The sequence below is a fragment of the Tiliqua scincoides genome, chromosome 1, assembly GCF_035046505.1.
Source record: "Tiliqua scincoides isolate rTilSci1 chromosome 1, rTilSci1.hap2, whole genome shotgun sequence".
Taxonomy (NCBI): Eukaryota; Metazoa; Chordata; class Lepidosauria; order Squamata; family Scincidae; genus Tiliqua; species Tiliqua scincoides.
The window spans coordinates 152841050-152861550 of NC_089821.1; positions in this window are offsets into that span (position 1 = coordinate 152841050).

A 20501-nucleotide genomic window follows, 5' to 3' on the forward strand; every position below is an offset into this window, starting at 1 on the left:
CAGAGGTCCCCACCTTCTCCCCTGTCCCCCTCTCATGGAGCCAGAGGTCCCCACCTTCTCCCCTGTCCCCCTCTCAAGGAGCCAGAGGTCCCCACCTTCTCCCCTGTCCCCCTCTCATGGAGCCAGAGGTCCCCACCTTCTCCCCTGTCCCCCTCTCAAGGAGCCAGAGATCCCCACCTTCTCCCCTGTCCCCCTCTTATGGAGCGAGAGGTCCCCACCTTCTCCCCTGTCCCCCTCTCACTGAGCCAGAGGTCCCCACCTTCTCCCCTGTCCCCCTCTCATGGAGCCAGAGGTCCCCACCTTCTCCCCTGTCCCCCTCTCATGGAGCCAGAGGTCCCCACCTTCTCCCCTGTCCCCCTCTCACTGAGCCAGAGATCCCCACCTTCTCCCCTGTCCCCCTCTTATGGAGCCAGAGGTCCCCACCTTCTCCCCTGTCCCCCTCTCATGGAGCCAGAGGTCCCCACCTTCTCCCCTGTCCCCCTCTCAAGGAGCCAGAGGTCCCCACCTTCTCCCCTGTCCCCCTCTCATGGAGCCAGAGGTCCCCACCTTCTCCCCTGTCCCCCTCTCACTGAACCAGAGGTCCCCACCTTCTCCCCTGTCCCCCTCTCATGGAGCCAGAGGTCCCCACCTTCTCCCCTGTCCCCCTCTCAAGGAGCCAGAGGTCCCCACCTTCTCCCCTGTCCCCCTCTCACTGAGCCAGAGGTCCCCACCTTCTCCCCTGTCCCCCTCTTACAGAGCCAGAGGTCCCCACCTTCTCCCCTGTCCCCCTCTTACAGAGCTAGAGGTCCCCACCTTCTCCCCTGTCCCCCTCTCATGGAGCCAGAGGTCCCCACCTTCTCCCCTGTCCCCCTCACACTGAGCCAGAGGTCCCCACTTTCTCCCCTGTCCCCCTCTCATGGAGCCAGAGGTCCCCACCTTCTCCCCTGTCCCCCTCTCACTGAGCCAGAGATCCCCACCTTCTCCCCTGTCCCCCTCTTATGGAGCCAGAGGTCCCCACCTTCTCCCCTGTCCCCCTCTCACTGAGCCAGAGGTCCCCACCTTCTCCCCTGTCCCCCTCTCATGGAGCCAGAGGTCCTCACCTTCTCCCCTGTCCCCCTCTCATGGAGCCAGAGGTCCCCACCTTCTCCCCTGTCCCCCTCTCATGGAGCCAGAGGTCCCCACCTTCTCCCCTCTCCCCCTCTCATGGAGCCAGAGGTCCCCACCTTCTCCCCTGTCCCCCTCTCACTGAGCCAGAGGTCCCCACCTTCTCCCCTGTCCCCCTCTCACGGAGCCAGAGGTCCCCACCTTCTCCCCTGTCCCCCTCTCATGGAGCCAGAGGTCCCCACCTTCTCCCCTGTCCCCCTCTCATGGAGCCAGAGGTCCCCACCTTCTCCCCTGTCCCCCTCTCACTGAGCCAGAGGTCCCCACCTTCTCCCCTGTCCCCCTCTTACAGAGCCAGAGGTCCCCACCTTCTCCCCTGTCCCCCTCTCATGGAGCCAGAGGTCCCCACCTTCTCCCCTGTCCCCCTCTCAAGGAGCCAGAGGTCCCCACCTTCTCCCCTGTCCCCCTCTCACGGAGCCAGAGGTCCCCACCTTCTCCCCTGTCCCCCTCTCACTGAACCAGAGGTCCCCACCTTCTCCCCTGTCCCCCTCTCATGGAGCCAGAGGTCCCCACCTTCTCCCCTGTCCCCCTCTCATGGAGCCAGAGGTCCCCACCTTCTCCCCTGTCCCCCTCTCACTGAACCAGAGGTCCCCACCTTCTCCCCTGTTCCCCTCTCATGGAGCCAGAGGTCCCCACCTTCTCCCCTGTCCCCCTCTCATGGAGCCAGAGGTCCCCACCTTCTCCCCTGTCCCCCTCTCAAGGAGCCAGAGGTCCCCACCTTCTCCCCTGTCCCCCTCTCACGGAGCCAGAGGTCCCCACCTTCTCCCCTGTCCCCCTCTCACTGAACCAGAGGTCCCCACCTTCTCCCCTGTCCCCCTCTCATGGAGCCAGAGGTCCCCACCTTCTCCCCTGTCCCCCTCTCACGGAGCCAGAGGTCCCCACCTTCTCCCCTGTCCCCCTCTCACTGAACCAGAGGTCCCCACCTTCTCCCCTGTCCCCCTCTCATGGAGCCAGAGGTCCCCACCTTCTCCCCTGTCCCCCTCTCACTGAGCCAGAGGTCCCCACCTTCTCCCCTGTCCCCCTCTTACAGAGCCAGTGGTCCCCACCTTCTCCCCTGTCCCTCTCTCACCAAGACAGAGGACAACAGCTTCTCCTTGAGTTCCTTAATCCAAGACCAAAGGTTAACACTCCTGAATCACAACCAAAACCCACTCACATGACACCACCTGAACCCCCCACTCACAATTCTGCATTCAGTCCCATACAAACCTAATGCTGACACAATGCCTCCTAACCCCTCCCAGATGTCCAGTCATTAAACAGCATGCCACTACATAAAAGGGGAGGGTACAGTGCTGGCGATCAGGGATCCAAAGATGATGAGCCACTCGGCAACAAGAGCCATAACAAAGAGTTATACAGCCTCCTGATCCCACTGTCTTGATCCACTGGCGAAGAGCCATGGTACCTGAAGAGCTGATGTACCTGAAGACGTGGGGGGGGGGAGGAGGAGAAAAGGCAGTTGGAGTCCAGCTGCCGGCCCCACAGGTGTTCCACTTCTTCTCCTTCTGCAGCCTTCTCTCCCAGCTGTTCCACCGTGTGGAGGCTGTTCCCTCTCCACTCACTCCTCCCTCCACTGCCCACAGCTTTGTCCTTCTAAACATGCAGAAATGGGAAGAGGGGGAAAGAGGTCACTCCGACACAAGCAAGAGCAATTTTATATCAAAGTATTCAGATGACCGTTTTTAAATAGCAATACTGGTCCAGGCAAGTTCAGCAAGAGCAGGGAACTGTGGGGTGGTGGGAACTTGCTGCAATGTGTTCCGCTCCTTTCCTTTACAAATGGAGTTTTAATTTTCAGTTTTCTTCACTGGTATATCTTGAAGGCTAACTAATAAAGATGATGGATAATATGTTTTTCAAACAGGGATGTGTAGCCTACCCAAACCTAGTGGAAAAAGACGTAACGTCTTCATATGTTGCCTTTTTGAAAGTGCTCCTAACTGTTAGGCTGAAGGAAGCTGGGAGAATTTGACAGGGATGGAAATACGTTGTTCATGCCCTGTGCTTTACATTTTCTTTCCATCCTCTGGGGTGTTCTATTCCTGGAATCAGGCTATTCAGCCCTATGGATATAGGGAGCCGCTCTGCTGAGGAGCAGCCCATCCTATGCTTCCCGGCACCTGCTGGAAGCTGCGCCAAAGCAGCTACCACTATATCCAATGTGCACCAGGAAGCTGCCGGGAGTCTCAGGGTCTTTCTTAGCTGGGATTGAACCTGGGACATTCTGCATGCAAAGCAGGCATTCTGTCCTAAATAGACTTATAGCACGAGAGTGAAGTGGCTGCCTTATTACACAAGGCAGACCAGCAGCGCTTAAATTATGGGGGAAAGGTACAGGGGACCCTTAATAAAATCCAGTTGCTCCACCTTTGACTGCCCTTCCCCAAGCTTAGTAAGCTCATAGCCTTCTAAAAACAGTCACTAGGGAGGCTGTTGCAAAAGGTCAGGGGTCTGACTTTCTTTAGCCCCTTTTGCAGTTTGAGTGCTGGGCAAGCAGATACATCATCAGCATCTCAAGGCCAAAATTCAGATCTGTTCTGGGAAGAGAATTAAGGAGGACTTAGTTGTATTCTTTATCTGAAAAGCTGCATTCTGGAAAGCCTAGCATCAATGAGCTTTACATCACAACATAGCAAAATGTTTTTTGAAAACATCCAAAAACAACCCATAAAAACAAATGCCCTTCTTTTCATTATATATAATGGGTGGGTGGAAGTCGTGCTTTGTGTCGCTCTGGAGATAATGGCATTTGAAACCCTTTAGAACGTTGATGTCTTTAAACTCTGGGTTGTTAGTCACTCTTGGTTGTTAGTTGTGGGTGCAACTTCTCAAACTATAGCTATTTTTGTGTCTGGCAAAATATTCCTTCTTGCAGCTAACACAACTGAATTTGTGAAAATTTCCTGTTGAAACTTGAAACGGGTGTGTGTGTTGCTGCTAATACTTTTCAGTTTTCAGATAAAGTGTACTTATTTTTTTTTTACACTTGTATGTACACACTCTAACATTCATGCTTTCCCCTCTGTAAATGCAGTTCTGAGAAGGCTTGTCTAGAATATTCGTACATACTATACCTCTGGAGGGAACTGTGTGGACTTTGCACCCTAAAAATGCAAGGTCTCTAATGATGCCCCACTACCCCCCTAATGCTAATAATGGAAGTTTATGGCATTGAGAAGGCAATGAGGAATTTCTGAAGCACTGTTAATAAGGATTTGAGAGAGAAACTGCCTTCTATACCACATCACTAATTCATTGAGAGCCCAATCTTGTGGTCGGTGGCACGACTCCGTGCTGTGCGGGGCTCACTGCTGGGCTCCCGCCGGTGCTAGCCCAGCGCCAGCTGGTACTGGACTAGTGCCAGGCGGTGGCCCAAGTTCCGCGGCTCGGTGGTCTCCCAGACTGCTGAGCTGTGGAATGGGAGGCAGGGGCGGGAATGGGGGTGTGGATGAGGCGTTCCGGGGAGGGGGGAGGCCGGCGGGGGCAGGCGGGGGCAGGCGGGAGGCATGTCAGGGGAGGGAGAGAGGTGGATCCGTGGAGCTATACTCCGTAGGATCCAGGGCGCTTGCGCTGGGCTGTGCGCCCTACACGAGCACCTTTACTTTAGCACCGACCTTTTGGTCGGCGCTAAAGAGAGTAGCCCCATTGCGAGGCTGCTTACCTTACCTGGGGGAAGGGGACGAATGTTCCCTTCCCCCAGGTGCCTCCTGTGGTAGCACAGGAGGCGCAGGATTTGGCGGAAGCCCTCCTTGGAGCCACCAAGCCTGGGCACTATAGGAAGCTCAGGATTGGGCTGCCTGGCTGTAATCCTAACCACACTTTCCTGAGAGTAAGCCCCGTTGAACAGAATAGAATTTGCTTCTGAGTAGACCTGGTTAGGATTGTGCCCTGAGTCCTGAACTAATGCAGCACTTCTTCCAAGGTCTGTAGTACTGTGACTTGTGATACAGACATGCAAAGTGGATCCTTGTTTTACATTGGTAATTGGTTCTAGGGACACTATTATATTCTAGAAACATTGTAATGTGAACCCAATAAAACATTGTTTTTTTTGTAATTCATTCCAAGTTCATTTCATTGACTTTCATTTTATTGAAAGTTGATGTTTCTGCTATTTCCCTCTCTTAAAAGTGATTTGAAAGGTGCCCTTCTGTGCTTTTTAGGGGCAATGGTTATCAGTTGTAACCCTGATGTAAGTCCACTGTAAAGAGTTATGTAACCCTGATGTAAGTACACTGTAAAGAGTCCACTGTAAAGTTATTTGATTATAAAGTGAGGCTCCACTGTAAAATGAGGTTCCACTGTACTCTCTTCCTGAAGCAGAGTTCCTAGTGGTAATGATAGGTTATCTAGGTATGGCATCCTTCCGGGATGACAGTTCAATTCAAACTGATGCATTATTTAGCTGTCAATGAAGCTGACTTCCAGTCCTAAGCAGGCCTCTTCAAGTAGCAGATGGTGGGCCAGTTCTCAGGGGTCAGTCTCATGGCAGCCCCCCCCCCCCAGTGCCTGACCTGACTGGCCCTTAATGTTGGCTCTGACTAAAATGTCAGCAGACATGCTGTATACTAGGTATACTAAATAACATTAACTACTCATGTTAATGTATACTAGGGCACCACTGATGGAAACTGCTTTCTTTTTGAGGCCTATCAGACATGTGCATCATTTAATTCCTTTGCACATAATCCCTGTTTACTTAATCACTGGCAGCTGAATACATGAATGGACTCCATAGGAAAAAAAAGCACCATGTTTAAACTTGTGTCTTTGGTTGTAGAAATGTGACAGTCCATTCACATGGGAAATTTATTTCCTAATGTTGTTGTCATCAAATGATGACTACGCATGTGCGCACCGGCCCTAGGAAAGGACCACCTAGTAGATCCTTATCCTCAACATCATTTTGAAACAATTTTGGTCACTTGTAATTGCTATTTCAGAGCCAGCTCAGAAATTCTGTTAACAACTTCTTTTCACTGGTGAAGGCGACCTGCGGGTTCTAAGGCAGTATGTCTCTGGATACCAATTGCACAGAAGCAATGGCATGGAAGGATTGTTGTCTACATACTCTGCTCCTGGGCCTCCTGGAGGCATTGGGTTGGCTACTGTGAAAACAGGATGCTGCCATCAGAACACTGAACAAACAGTTTTTCCCATTTAACAGTTTCTTGCTAATCTTTTCAGCCATCGACCTCACTGGGATGTTAGCTGTATATATGCAAGACATTACAGAAATGGTCTTCAAAATGACTGAATTGTCTTTTCTTCCTCAATGTACCCGTATCTACTTGAATGTATCTATTTGGGCAATTTCCTGCTCTTGGCTTTGCTGACATTTGGTCACCTACGATACTTGCAATAAGGATTTGACTTCAGCTGTTCATGAGAACTCATGCATTACTTGCTGCATTAAGCACTCCAGTGACTTGGTGATATTCCTCATGGTGTTCTCCACGCTTGGGTGACAAACTACTGAATTAATTTTTACATTGAACATAACTTTGGTTACTTATATGTGAAAGAGTACAACATCTTAAGGCAGTGCATTCTCATATATTGAAAGCCCTAAAATCTTCTTCCATGCTGACTCTACAATATTCTTAGACATGGGCCCTGGCACATTTGAAGGGACTGAAGGGATTTGAAGGGCCCACAGACTGAAAATTTTCATGTTTATTATTTTATATTTAGCTGTTCATGTGGTTTGACGGAGGGCCCGGGTCCTTTTGCCTCTGGTCCTTTTAATCAGTAACCTGAGCTCACAGTGCTAACCCTCACCCCACATTTTCAATATAATTTACCATACTTTTGCATGTCATGCAATTGGTTCTAGACTTGACTTCACTGTGTCTAAAAATAGGACATATGGAACAGGGTGGCAGTTGGGTAGGTATCTTCTGTCTGTGTTAAGTTTGTTAAGTTTCTGTCTGGGCTAAGTCAGATGGCTGCAACACATATCTTTTGTTTTCCAAGGAAGTGCTTCTGGTTTGTAGTATTTTTGTTCCGCTCAAGTTAATTATAATTAGTAATTAACCCCCACCTCCTCAGATCAATGTTATTCACTTCCATCTATTGGATATCAATATCAGGCACTTTCCCATATTGAGTATAAATGTTTATATAGAGAAAGAGGCCAGCCGGCTTGCAAGAATACCCCTGAAGTGTTTCTCCTGAAACAACGCAGTTTGACATGGGAATTTTTTTTTGCCTCCTTCTTCTAGAGCTCAATCAAAGATCACAATTAAAACAGATTACATTTCAGATCTAACTTTTCAAAATTTTGAATTTGTATATATTCTAATTGAAAAATAGGACATGATTCTAGCTATCATCCTACATCAGAGCCATGCAAACCACAGCCCAGAGGCTAGATCCAACATTTGCACTGATCCATCTGCCCAGTGAGCAGACCTTTTGGTTCTGCTTGGGCACTGCATGACATCCCCCTCGATTTGGGGACAGGAACACTCTGGGCAGTTGCATCTGCCCAGATGTCCTGTTGCATGGCCTTCTGGGACGCTGGGCAGGCAACGCGACTGCCCAGAGAGTCTCTATCTTCCAAATGAGAAGGACTTTGCGCAGCGCCCAAACAGGGCACTTAAATACAGTCTGGATGGGGCCGCATTCTGGGTGTGCAGTTGATGTACTGGTGTACAAAGTTCTGGGTGTAACTTTGAGCCCCACTGCCCTAGATGATAAGCTACTGCTGCTGCTACTATGATTATGAAATATTCATATTCTGCTTTTCAACTCATGAGAAGATCAACGTGAGCCTGAAACCATAGCTGGGAAAGGGGAGAGGGCAGCAGAGGCTCTCTTGTATTTTCTCACAGTGCCCCAGACACAACATCAATCAGGAGCATTGTGGGGGGAAAATGCTGGCCACAGGTGGGGACCACCATTTTATTTTTCTCTCAAAATGCACTGGAGGGACTGATGCTTCAGTGGATATAGTAGGCACCTCCCCACCTTCAATGCTGAATGGGAAACAAATGACTTTGAATGGGGTTCCAAAACTTCAGCTCAGAACTAAGGAGAAGTGACAGGAATGGGCGCCATCAATCGCTATTTGTTCTGAAAACAAATGTACCCGCTGGTACTAAACTGCCATGATTTAATGTTAGAGAGCCGGCATTAAGATTTACAGCAGATTTAATTTATATCCTGCACTGATTTGATACCTTATAAAGAAACTTAAAGAAGCAACAGAAAACTTATGCCAGACTTAGAGAGTTGGCAGGTCTCCTTTATTTGCCTGGAACTGTCACTCCATAGCTTTAATTTACAGCTCACAATTGGTTTGATTTACCTCTTAGGATAATGTTTGACTGTTTTACCATCAGTGAGGGTCAGCAGTATTGTACCTTGCATTACACTACTTATAAATGGAAATAAGATACAGTGTGACACTTGGAGATTGATTGCTTTCGGTATGTTTAACTGGATTCCTTAACAGAGCTGTAACAAGGGTTTAATTGGAAGCCTGGCTTCTATACCAGTGCCAGTGGAGGACAGCAAACAGATAGGGTGGAATGGCTGCTAAAAGAAGAAGGAATAATGATTCTCTGGGCTTGTTAACATAAAATTCCCCTGATTATATCATAATGTTGAAAAAAGTATGATGTCTCCTTGATACTTTGCCATCTGTGATCTATTTATGAAAAATGTGGGAGTTAAAAAGGGTGGGATGGTTAATGTCTGGGGAAATGAGTATATTCTTGGAGATATATAGTTGTACCATGCAAGTAATATCTGTATATCATCAATCTGTATAGATGGGATGCCCCCTATGTCTGCGCTGTTCAGTGGTTAGTCAGAAGATCATGTCCTCAGTACATTTGGCTGCAGAGATGACTATAGTGACAGCCCAATCCTAAATAAAATCCTATGCCAGCACAGGCTATGCTGCATCCCACAAAGAAATTTCAGCTGCTGGAGGTCACTTTGGGATAAGTATGAGTTGATCCATGCAGATGGATTGAGCCCAGAGCCAGCGCCACTGATCCTGCCCCCTCCCAGGCCCAATCCACCCACACCCATCCCATTGCTGTCCTCTCCCTGCCCTGTTTCACCCCTGCTTGCCCTTTCCCACCCCTGTGCTGGACTTACCTGGACCGGAGAGTGTCTGTGCAACTGCCAGCTTAGTACTAACATACAGAGCTTGAAGGCTTTTTTGTGACAGCACAAAGACCAAGTGTGCCAGCGGAACATGCACTCTGTCTGTGTGTCACTTAGTCAAGATCGGGACATAAAAGGATCCCACTATCTCAAATAGAAAGGGAACTCTGTCTATGCTCATCCATCACTTACAGAGCAGCCATGTAGTTTTGTTTGTACTCATTTTTATAGAAGATAGGTGTACGAGCGACTAGAGCCTATTGTTCCATGGGTTTTAAAAACTGTTCTGTTCATGCTTACGTTAGTATAAAGAACAAAGAAATGGCTACAAGGTCAATCTACAAACAGAATGCACCAAAATTCTATAAACAAGCACTGCGTTCAGGCATATATACACAAGATGATTGTTGTTGAGCAAGAAATTTTACAGCCCAATCCTACCCCAACCCCCCAACCCCCACCAATGCAGCCACACCAATGGAATGCACACTGTGTCTGTAGAGTGGGGGATTGGAAATGTCTCTTTGGGGTACCTGAACGTTACTTGGTAAGAGAAAAATCCAAGATGTGTAACAGAAGCAGTAAGGGAGACTGATGAGGTCTGGATATCAGTGCATGTGAATACCGCTGATACCTCCCCTGGTTTGCTTCCCGTCCTTCCCCCATTTCATCCCTCCACTTCCCCGTTCCGTTCCTTCCCTGTCTTGTTCCACCCCCACCGCTGTCACACCCACCTTTGTAGGTCCAAGTGATAGGCCTCAAGTGCGACCACCCAGTGTGGTAGCACTCCTAAAATGGCTGCTGGTGGAGGCCTTTTTACGACAGTAGAACTGTGTTCTGCAGTGGCCAACCCCTCTGCACGCCAGCGGAAGAACTGTTTGGGATTTGCATGGTGGCCCGTTCAGTTATTTGTTGGGAATGATCGCACAACAGAGAAGAGCCTCTTTGCAGTAATACACACTTGGGGGTGTAAAATGTCTACCTTTGCTGCCAGGCTTTCTGCAGACGACACAGAGACTTGTTAACAAAAGAGCAGACTGATGTGGAGCTTTTGCCACTCTTGGTTGTCCTTGGGGTAAACAAATGTCTTCAGCTCCCAAGCTGTTAATTTCTTTCTTTTGTCAAACGCTTCATTCACACAAAGGAAAAAAAAAGGGAAAGAGCTGTGGTCATGTCACCTCAGCTTAAAGGAAATCACAGCTATGTTTGTTATAACCATACTGTGTAAACGGGTTCATTTGAAAATATATATATATATATATATATATATATATATATATATATATATATATATATATATAAACCACTCAACCCTGGGCTATTTTCTTTAGGGAAAACACTGAGTTGGTGGAACTGTTTATTAACAGTGTCTTGGCAAGGTAAAAATGGTCAACTTGCCCTCAGATATTAAATTATCTTCAACCTTAGAGCTTTCTAAAGTACACATAGAGAGGATGACCTGGACTGAGTAGCCCTGAGTACAGCATAGGAACATGGTTGTGTATTTAATTTACTGATTACTCATGAATAATTAACATTGTTCCTTTGGCTAGTGCCTTGTTGATTCAAGTACAGGCATACCCTGGTATCCATGGGGGATGCATATCCTAGGGCAGGGGTGCCCAAACCCCGGCCCTGGGGCCACGTGGCCCTCGAGGCCTCTCAATGCGGCCCTCTGGGAGCCCCCAGTCTCCAATGAGCCTCTGGCTCTCTGGAGATTTGTTGGAGCCTACACTGGCCCGAAACAACTGCTCTCAGCATGAGGGCAACTGTTTGACGTCTCACGTGAGCTGTGGATGAGGGTTCCCTCCACTGCTTGTTGTTTCACAACTGTGATGCAGTAGCAGCAGCAAAGGAAAGGCCAGCCTTGCTTTGTGCAGGGCCTTTTATATTCATTTATATAAGTTCCATCTTTAATATATTCATTTATGCAAACTTTTGTAAATTTATTCAAATTTGAAATGTAAATTAATTCTTTTCCCCCCCGGCCTCCGACAGTGTCAGAGAGACGATGTGGCCCTCCTGCCAAAAACTTTGGACACACCTGTCCTAAGGAATGCATTCCAGTATCCCCTATGGGTATTGTAAACCATGGATATGGGGGGATGCTATATAAATAGCGACCACCCCATGGCCCTCTGTATGCCTGTTACAATTACCTTTGTTGTTCTGCTGTACAACAAAGGTAATTGTAATGTGTATGTGGGTGGTGCATGCGGGCCCCCCAGATGTGCAGATCTGAATCCATGGATAAAGGATGAAAGGATATAGGGGCCCGTCTGTACCTCATATTCCAGGCTTAATTTTCTTCCTGAAGGATTTGCAATTTTATGGGCTATTGTCTATTTTCGTCATGAGGTTCTATGCCCTAAGGACTCTACGTTAAAGCATCTAGATACCAGCATCTTCTCTTACAATATACACAGAGTAATGCTGCATTGAAGCACAATGATATTTTTCTCTTATGTTGGTTTAACCATGTGTCAGATGTTTGCTACAAACTTCTCTTGCATATGGTTATAAATCTTAGTATTTCTAAGATTTATCTGTTTTGCCTTTGGTCTGCCCAGACTCACAATGTCACTGGAGAAATGTTATTGGCCAGATGGTCCTAAAAATAAATGGTGATATCCATTGTAGTGCAATCCTAAGTGCTTCGTGTGCTGGAGTTTGAAAGAAGTTGAAAGGAGTTTACATAGTAACAAGAATAAGAGATGGTTCCTTGCCCTAAAGGAGTCCACAGTCTAAAACGCAGGGAAACACCACCCACTCGGAGAGATTAGATGCTGGGATGAATAAGGACAGGTGCTGTTCCCCACACTAAATATGGGAGAGCCATCACTTTAAAGGACCCTCTTTGCAAGGGTTCATAACTGTGCCATTCATGTGAAAGAGTGTGTCATGTACAATAGGAGGAGTACATATCGGGAACAACTTTAGCACAGTCAAATGCAATAAGCAGCTTAGACCAGCCTCCCACTGGAGCTGTGAAAAAAAAGACATGCTATAAGTCTGTTCTATTTCTTCACTGTATGAATAACAACTCAATACTATCCTTGAGCAACACCCGTATATATTCATATATGCTGTTGCAACAACAGCTGACAGGCATGCCCCAGATACTGGGGCAACACCTCCACAGTGCTGTGCTCAGATGCCAGCACAACTTTGCCATTGGAGAGGCCAAAAGAGGGAGGATATTGGGGAATGAAAGGGATGTTGGAGGGACATGGGTGGGATGAGGAGTCAGTATATGCCTTATTCTTACCCCTCCATCGGATGACAGGCTCCTGATGCCAGAAATATGCTACACCATGACAGCTGGCATAGGAAGAGCAAATTTTTTTTTTAAAATTAGATTTGTATTCTGCCTTTCTCCCCGAAGGGCATCCAAGGCGGCTAACAATCAAATTTAAAAATACAAACAAAGTAAAATACAAATAAATATTAAAAATAAAAAACAATTAAAAACAATTAAAACAAGAATATAATACATATCAGCAGCAGATTAAAAGCACATAATTTATAAAAGCAGCCCTTATAAGGCCTTGAAGGCTTTCCTGAACAAACCCATTGGTTTACTCTTTTTCCCTTGAGGAAGAGGAGAAAAAAACCAGAAAACTGCATCTCCCACTATCCCACCCCACTCACTTCCTTGTGATGGCCAATAGGATACAAACGACATTTGGCAGCCAATCACAGCACACCAATCTCCGCAAATAAGCTCCTGCCAGGGAGACTACAGCTCAGATGCTAAGATGTGCAGCACAGTGTTCTACCTCTCTGGCCTCTTGCTAGTCATGCTTAAAGCCCACAAAGGGGAACTTTGGCTGCAGGTAGAGACACGAGACAGAGATGCAGGCAGCATTGGATTCCCTCTCTGCTTTTGCTGACCTTGTGGGGTGCATTGTCCATGCTTCCCCTATTGCAGTGGTAAGGTCGAGGTTTCAGTTGGGTGCCTGTTAGTGGCATCTTCCTGGGGTAAAACAACTACAATAAAAATTCTGAGAAGACAAGTGTTAACCAAATATGTGTTGAGTTACATGGATGGATATGTGAATGATTTGTTGTCAAGGGCTGGCTCTCTGTCAACCCATGTTTCCATTCTCCTTTTTTGTAAGTGTACATCTGTAGGGCACCGTTTGTTCCAGTGTGGTTCACCCTTCCCCTTCTTCTGCTTGTTTTTTGGAGGTGTTATTTCAGTGGTATTATTATTTGTCCATAATAACAAAATCCATAGAATAAGTGCTAGATGTCTGAGAATGTGCACTAGTGTGTCAAGAGAGTGTGTACTTTCACATGGCTTTTGAATCATTTTAGGCAAGGATGTACATAGGAGCTGCAGAGAATGAAATCCGCCCAAAAATACAGTGTGGAAATGATGACTTGCTTAGGTTTGCGTCTGAAAAAATGAATCAAACCAGTTATTAGAATACAACAAATGTAAATAAAAACAGGCCAGTGTTGTCATTGGCATGCTGTCTGCCAAAGTACAGTCTGGGTGAAGGCCATTTTCCCTGCAAGACGAGCTCCTGCCAAAGGTTTGGGTGCCTAATGGATTGCTAGGCAAGCTGCCCAGGCATGCACTGAAACATAACGCCTTTCTAATCTGCCACATTACTAATTCATGGAGAGAAATATAGAACAAATCCCCCGCCTTCTCAACACATCATCCTTGACAAGGAGAAACCACGTGACGCCCCTGCCGACCGCTGCAGGGTCGATCCTTCAATGTGGCAGGGCTGGATAAGGAGGTCGCTCACATTCATCACAGATGAAGCAGTGGAACATTCTCCAGGCGGAATAGCTGATACGCCACTCTGCTGGCTTCTAGCAACAGGCTCTGGGCTGAAAGAGCTTGATAGAAAGATGACATTGGGAGAAGGGCCTCTGTTCACCTCTTCCCACTGAACAAGCTTGGAAAATCAGTAGTAAAGTAGAGTGGAATTGGTAGCAAATTTGCTTAATTTCATGGTGTGGAAAGGAAGTGTGTGTGAAAGCACGCGAGTGCACACACAGAAAAGGACATAAGAAGAACCCTGCTGAAGTGGGCCACGGGTCTAGCTCATCCATCCTGTAGAAAAATACAACCAGAGCACGAAGGCAATAACCTCCCCCCATTGTTTGTCCCCTTTGTGTCTTCTGCTGACTGACTGGAGCTCCCTCACAACCACCCAACACTCTGCCAATCAAGACATTGGTCTCGTTTGTCACACAGATCACATCACATCCCTCCTGGGACCTTTCATTGGCTTCTTGTCTGCTTCTGGACTGACACAAACTCCTTATTTTCAAAGCTGTTTGTGGCTTTTCCCCTCCCTTCCTGTGAGTTCTCATATCCTGCTACACTCCTGCCCATGACCTCCGCTCTTTCAGCTTCATGAACTTCAACCAGCCAAAGACCTCCTCTTCCTTGATTGACTCCACCCTTTCTCCCTCGTTGTCCCTTCTCCCTGGAACCACCTCCTTGAACACTCATGGGATAGTCCCCCACAACCTACAAATCCTGTCTGAAAATCCACCTTTTTCTGGGAAGCCCTTGGCATTATGCCCAGGGTGACCAGATACAATAGAGGACAGAGTGCCTATTCCTCTAACCATGGTATAGAAGAGGGAATTTTGGCAGGTGCAACTTTTTAAATCCTTCCATGTTGAACTGCACCTGCCAAAATTTCTTCTTCTATACTATGGTTAAAGGCACAGAAGTCTGGCCACTCTGACTATGCCTTATTCTGTGTTCACTACTGTAACTAAGCTGAAGTATGTGAAACTATAAGAATTGCTTGCATGTCTTCATTTGCTCCTGCCTTCATTCCCTTCCCTTCCCTCCCTCCATGTGCCAGTTGCTAGACTGTAAGCACACTGGGGCAGGGACGTGACTTTTTTTCTGCACCATGTACTTTGATGGCACTATAGATAAATAAATCAGTGGAATATTCAGACAGTTGATGATAGTTTCTATTCCATTTACAAAAAGTTAACATTACTACAGTATATAAATACCGGAAAACAATTCCAGCAGCAAAAGACCATATAAAAGTCAGTTAAAACATGGCGGTGATTAAAAGTCTGGAAAAAATTTGCCATTAAAATGAAAACAAATCAACATCAGGGAAGTCTCACTAGGAAATGCATTTCATAATTTGGATGACGCCACAAAGAAGGCCCTTTCACGGCAAATTAGTAAAAATTTGGAACAGGGGTAAGAATCTGGGTGCTCCGAGACACATTTACTAACGAGGCACACATTTCCCAAGTACTATGGGACCATTAACCATTGTCCATAGTGCACTCACCTCACTAAGCACTAAGTTACACTTTCTGTAACTTAGAAAACATAAAGAAAAAGGAGTCAGCACCTGAGTGCAACTGAGGCTGAATTCTTACGCACACTGTAGGCAGTAAGGGCCCAATCCTATGGGCCATTGTGCAGATGGTACACGTGTACTGCCAGCTCTGGGTGGCACAAATGTGTTCTTTTTGGCCCCCGGCAAGGAGGTAGTGCCAGTTGTTGCTGGGTCTCAGCACCAGGTGGATGCCACGGAGGAGCTGTCAATGGTATCATCGCTGGGTGGTGGTGAGGCTTCCTGGGGAGGGCAGGGGAAGGTGGGGGAGAGCAGAACTGAGCAGGGGATGGGCAGGGCAGGGGAGGATTGGGCCTGGGAGGGAGATGGAGATGGCAGCAGAGTCTGCCGCTATATCCTATCCCCTCTCCCTGGCAGGGCAGCTTGACACAGGCCTCCTTGAGTCTGCTGCCAGTCAACAGCAGGCACAGACCTGAGGAGACCCACAAGAGCCATGGCACAGTTACCTGGACTAAGAAGCAAATGCTCCCTTCCCCTGAGGAGACCTCTGTTGACTACCCTGGCCCCATAGTGGCGGTCATTTCAGTGCTGCTGTACCCTACAGCGCCAGGGCAGATAGGATTGGGCTGCCCGTCCCACAGTGCATAGTGAAATTTACTTTTAAGTAAATGTACAGAATTGCACTGCAAACCACAGACTTGATTGGTTGAGGGGATTATTTACAATAATAGGGAGAAAGAAAAAGATATGTGAAACAACACAGCCACTCTAACTGAAACGGACTATGAAACTTGTGCCACTCTGCAAGCTAGAAGATGGGGAAGTGCAGCATCTAAGGATAAGGATGTTCTTGTGATCCAGCTCATATACCCATTTACTGGATTTCCTGGAATCCCAAAGGGTTCTTAGGCATTTATTTACAAACCTGAATGAAAGTCTACAGAAGAAGCCTACTGGAAGATTGTCCAAAGACAAGTCTATGCACCTGTGAGCTCACAATCAGGCTTAAGTCTTTAATATTAAAAGTGGAAAATCAGGAGTCCTTCAGCTTCTGACACATAAAGGAGAAAACGTGTCTTCAGTGCAATTCTGTGCTGCAGAAGCAAACTGTAAGGAAACATACAAAGGGAACTGAATAGAAAGAAAGTGATCAGTGGGTTGCCTCTCAAATGCATCATTGACAAACATCCCCACATCAGACACCACTGACTTGCTGATTGGGAAACTTCCTGGCTTGTATTCTTCATCCTTTGGAAGTGGCTTCTCTTTTCAAAAATGAACGATGGAAAACGGAGTTTTGCAAAGCAAGAAAGAAGAAAAAGGATGTAATGTCTGTACTCCCTCATTGGCATCACCCTATCATACAACTTAATATTGGGTACATGTTCCTTTTGGAGAGTGGCTCTGATCCAGAAGGAAATGACAGCATTCATTTGTCTCTTTCAAAATGTATGTTGTCTCCAAGCTCTCTAGGCAGTTAAATCATTTTTTAAAAAATGTGCTTTCTAAACAATTTTTGGGAACTTTTTTCTGGTTGAAATGTGGTACTGTATATAAAGATTAACAACAATATTATATCACAGTGGTTCTCAATTTCTTTAGCACTGGGATCCACTTTTTAGAATGATAGTCAGGACCCACCAGAAGTGATGTCATGGCCAGAAGTGACATCATCAAGCAGGAACATTTTTAACAATCCTAGTCTGCAATCCTATGCGCACTTACCCAGGAGTAAGCCCAGTTGACTATCATTGTTAAAAACATACACATAGTAGACTGTTAAAAGTATAGATCTGTCACATTTCCCCAAATGCAGTCACATACCATGGTAGCATCAAGTCTGATATATTGATAATAAAATATTGAAAAGACCCACCTGAAATTGGCTGGCCCACCTAGTGGGTCCTAACCTACAGTTTGAGAAACACGTTATATAACATATACAATATACTCAGGTCCAAACTAGATAGAAGTAATATTGCTGTTTGATACTTCTTCCTGAAGCTCAAGACTGAACGGCTCACCATTCCTTCTAAGTACTTTTCCTCTCAGCCCTCTGACCCAGCTCCCTGACCACATTAGCGCTAAAGAGGCCTGTAGCCTGGGTTTTATTTTTGACCAGTCTCCCTCCTTTGCTCTTCATATTCCATCTATTGACAAGTCATGCTGTTTCTGCCTGCATGGCATTCTGGTGTGCTATCTGGTGTGCTTCCTGGGGCATTTGGTGGGTCACTGTGAGATACAGGAAGTTGGACTAGATGGGCCTATGGCCTGATCCAGTGGGACTGTTCTTATGTTCTTACGACATTACAAACTTTATTCCTTCCTCTGTAGCCCCTCAGCCAAAACTCTAGGTCATTCTCTGGTTCTTTCTTGCCTCACTACATCTACCTAGTCATTGGTTTTTCCTTTTCACCACTTGATCCAAAAGTCTGCCACCAAATAATGCACTTCTTCCATTGTTCAGTTCATGTGACACTCTAACCCTTTAGTGGCACCTTCTCCTCTTCTATACCTGGCCAAAACTTCTGTTTAAAGCTCTCTAAGCCATGCTGCGTCTTGCCTGCTCTTACTGCACATCATATTCCATTCTGTGATCTTTGCCCTTCCGCTTCTACCACTCTCAGCCACCTTTAAGTTTCCTGCTCTTTTTTGACCTGAGCTTATTCCAATTACTCAGATGTAAATCCCATTAAGTTCAATGGACCTTAGTAAGGGTAGATAGTTTGCAGCTTGTTCACGTCTACCCGTTCTCCTATGCTGCCTTCTATATCCGGAACTCACTCCCTAAACAAGCGTATGGTACTGCTGCCCTCTCATAGTCCAAGAGCTATTTATTTAATGGAGATGACTACTTGTCTACTCGGTGGGCTTTGAAAGAGCAACACCAAAGACATATGAAATGCTGCTTAAACTTTTTCTGATGTTGCAGCACACAATTATATGCAGACATTGAACTGAATTGTGAAACCAATTTTTAAATGTTAATTCCCTACATTCCCATTCTTGTAAGAGAGCTTGCGGTGATGTGGCTCTTTCAGTGATGTGCTAGATATGTAGCATGTGTAGAAGTGATTTACTTGCAAATAACTGCATATAGAATTGCACCCTGAGAGCCCAATCCTATCTGACTTTCCAATGCTGATGCAGCCATGTCAACAGGCGCTGTGTCCTGTGATATGGGAACAGTCATGAAGACCCCCTCAAGGTAAGGGAAGATTTGTCCCCTTACCTTGGGGTTGGATTGTGGCTGTATTGTCCCTGGAATGTTGGATAGATTTATTGCTGTCCCTTTTACTTACAGAAATATACCAAATAATACGTAGGCAGTACATTACCCAGTTACTCAGTAAGGAATAAATGTGTTCCCATTTTACACTATTCAGATTAATGTGTCCAGTGCTCCTGGATGACTGACTTGCAGCCCAATCTTAACCACACTTTCCTGGGAGTAAGCCCCATTGACTTTAATGAGACTTACTTCTGAGTAGACATGCATAAGATTGGGCTGCCAGATACTAATCTGAAATGTTAGTAACAACATCCTTGTTTTAAACACTTTAGACTACCTATGCTTAGAATTGTGCTGTTTTGTGCCACTCAGAGCAAATTATAGAAAGCTATTAATTTTCTTTTTGAATCTTTTGTAAAATTAAATGTACAATGTTATTACAGGGGAAGAACCAAAACTAAATGGGAGAGCACCTGTTTTGCTTGCAGAAAGTACCAGGTTCAATCCCTAGCATATCAAGACTGGACTGGGAAAGAGCATGATCAATCTGAAACCTGGAGTCAGCAGATAATAGTCAATAAATAATACTGGGGTAGATGGTCCAATGGTCTGAAGAAAGATTCCTATGTTCCCTTTGTAATGTATCCCTAGTGAGGGCACCCCTTGTGTGTAGGAGGGACAGTCACATTCATCAGTAACATAGGATGGTGTGTGTAACAGACGGTCGGGTGAACCCAGCATACCTAGCCAAGGTGAAGAAAGCATAGCTGGCAATAGACTGATGATGGATGTTTTGGACTGCATAAGTTCAATTGTGATTGAATGTGTTGTGGTATTATCGAAGGACTCAGACTGGCAATGCAAACATTTCAAAGTATCTCCATCTGATAATCTGCAATGAGTTGAGGGTTAATTTATATAACATTGGCCTTGAACAATTATGACCAGCAGGTTGTCATGATATCTAGCAAGGACACATTGCTTGATCCAATGCTAATTTCAATTTATTTCCTAACTACATTTTCTCCAGTCATTTTTCCCAGGATGGTGTTCAAATTCTTCCGCCCCCTCTTTGATTCTTACAGCAATTATGTGAGATATATATGAAGGTGACTGTGCCAAGGTCAGCCAGTGAGCTTTCCAACTGAGTGTCATCTGATGAAACAGACTATAATCCACAAAAGTTGATTTTGAAATAAAACTTGCCTTTAAGGTGCAAAAGAACTCTTAGATGCTTTTGTGGCAACAGACAAACATGGCTGTCCTTCTAGGAACAACATGAGTATGAATTTGAACATGGGTTTTCCAAAGGTCTCGGGCAGCCCGGAGCAGCTCAGATCTGCTGCCACCTCTTAAGGTGGAGCAGATTTGAGTAGCCCCATTGGGGCTGCTGTGGCTTCAATTCCCCTTGCCCTGTGCTGAGCTGCACTAGGCCCCAAGCCTGCAATGGACATGGGGCAGGCCAACCGGTCTCCCTGTGCCAGCACAGGTTACGTTTGGGCTGCCCAGCAACTCTGCCTGCTGTCTCCCCAGTGATTGCTGATGCAGGTGCCCTGCCTGCTTTCGATTGGAAGCCAGCCATGATTTCAGCCTAACCAGCTGGGGCAGTTCTGCCTGCTGCCTCCCCAGCAATGGCTGACATAGGCACCCTGCCTGTTTTTAATTGGAAGCCAGTCATGACTGCAGTGAATCGGCTGCTA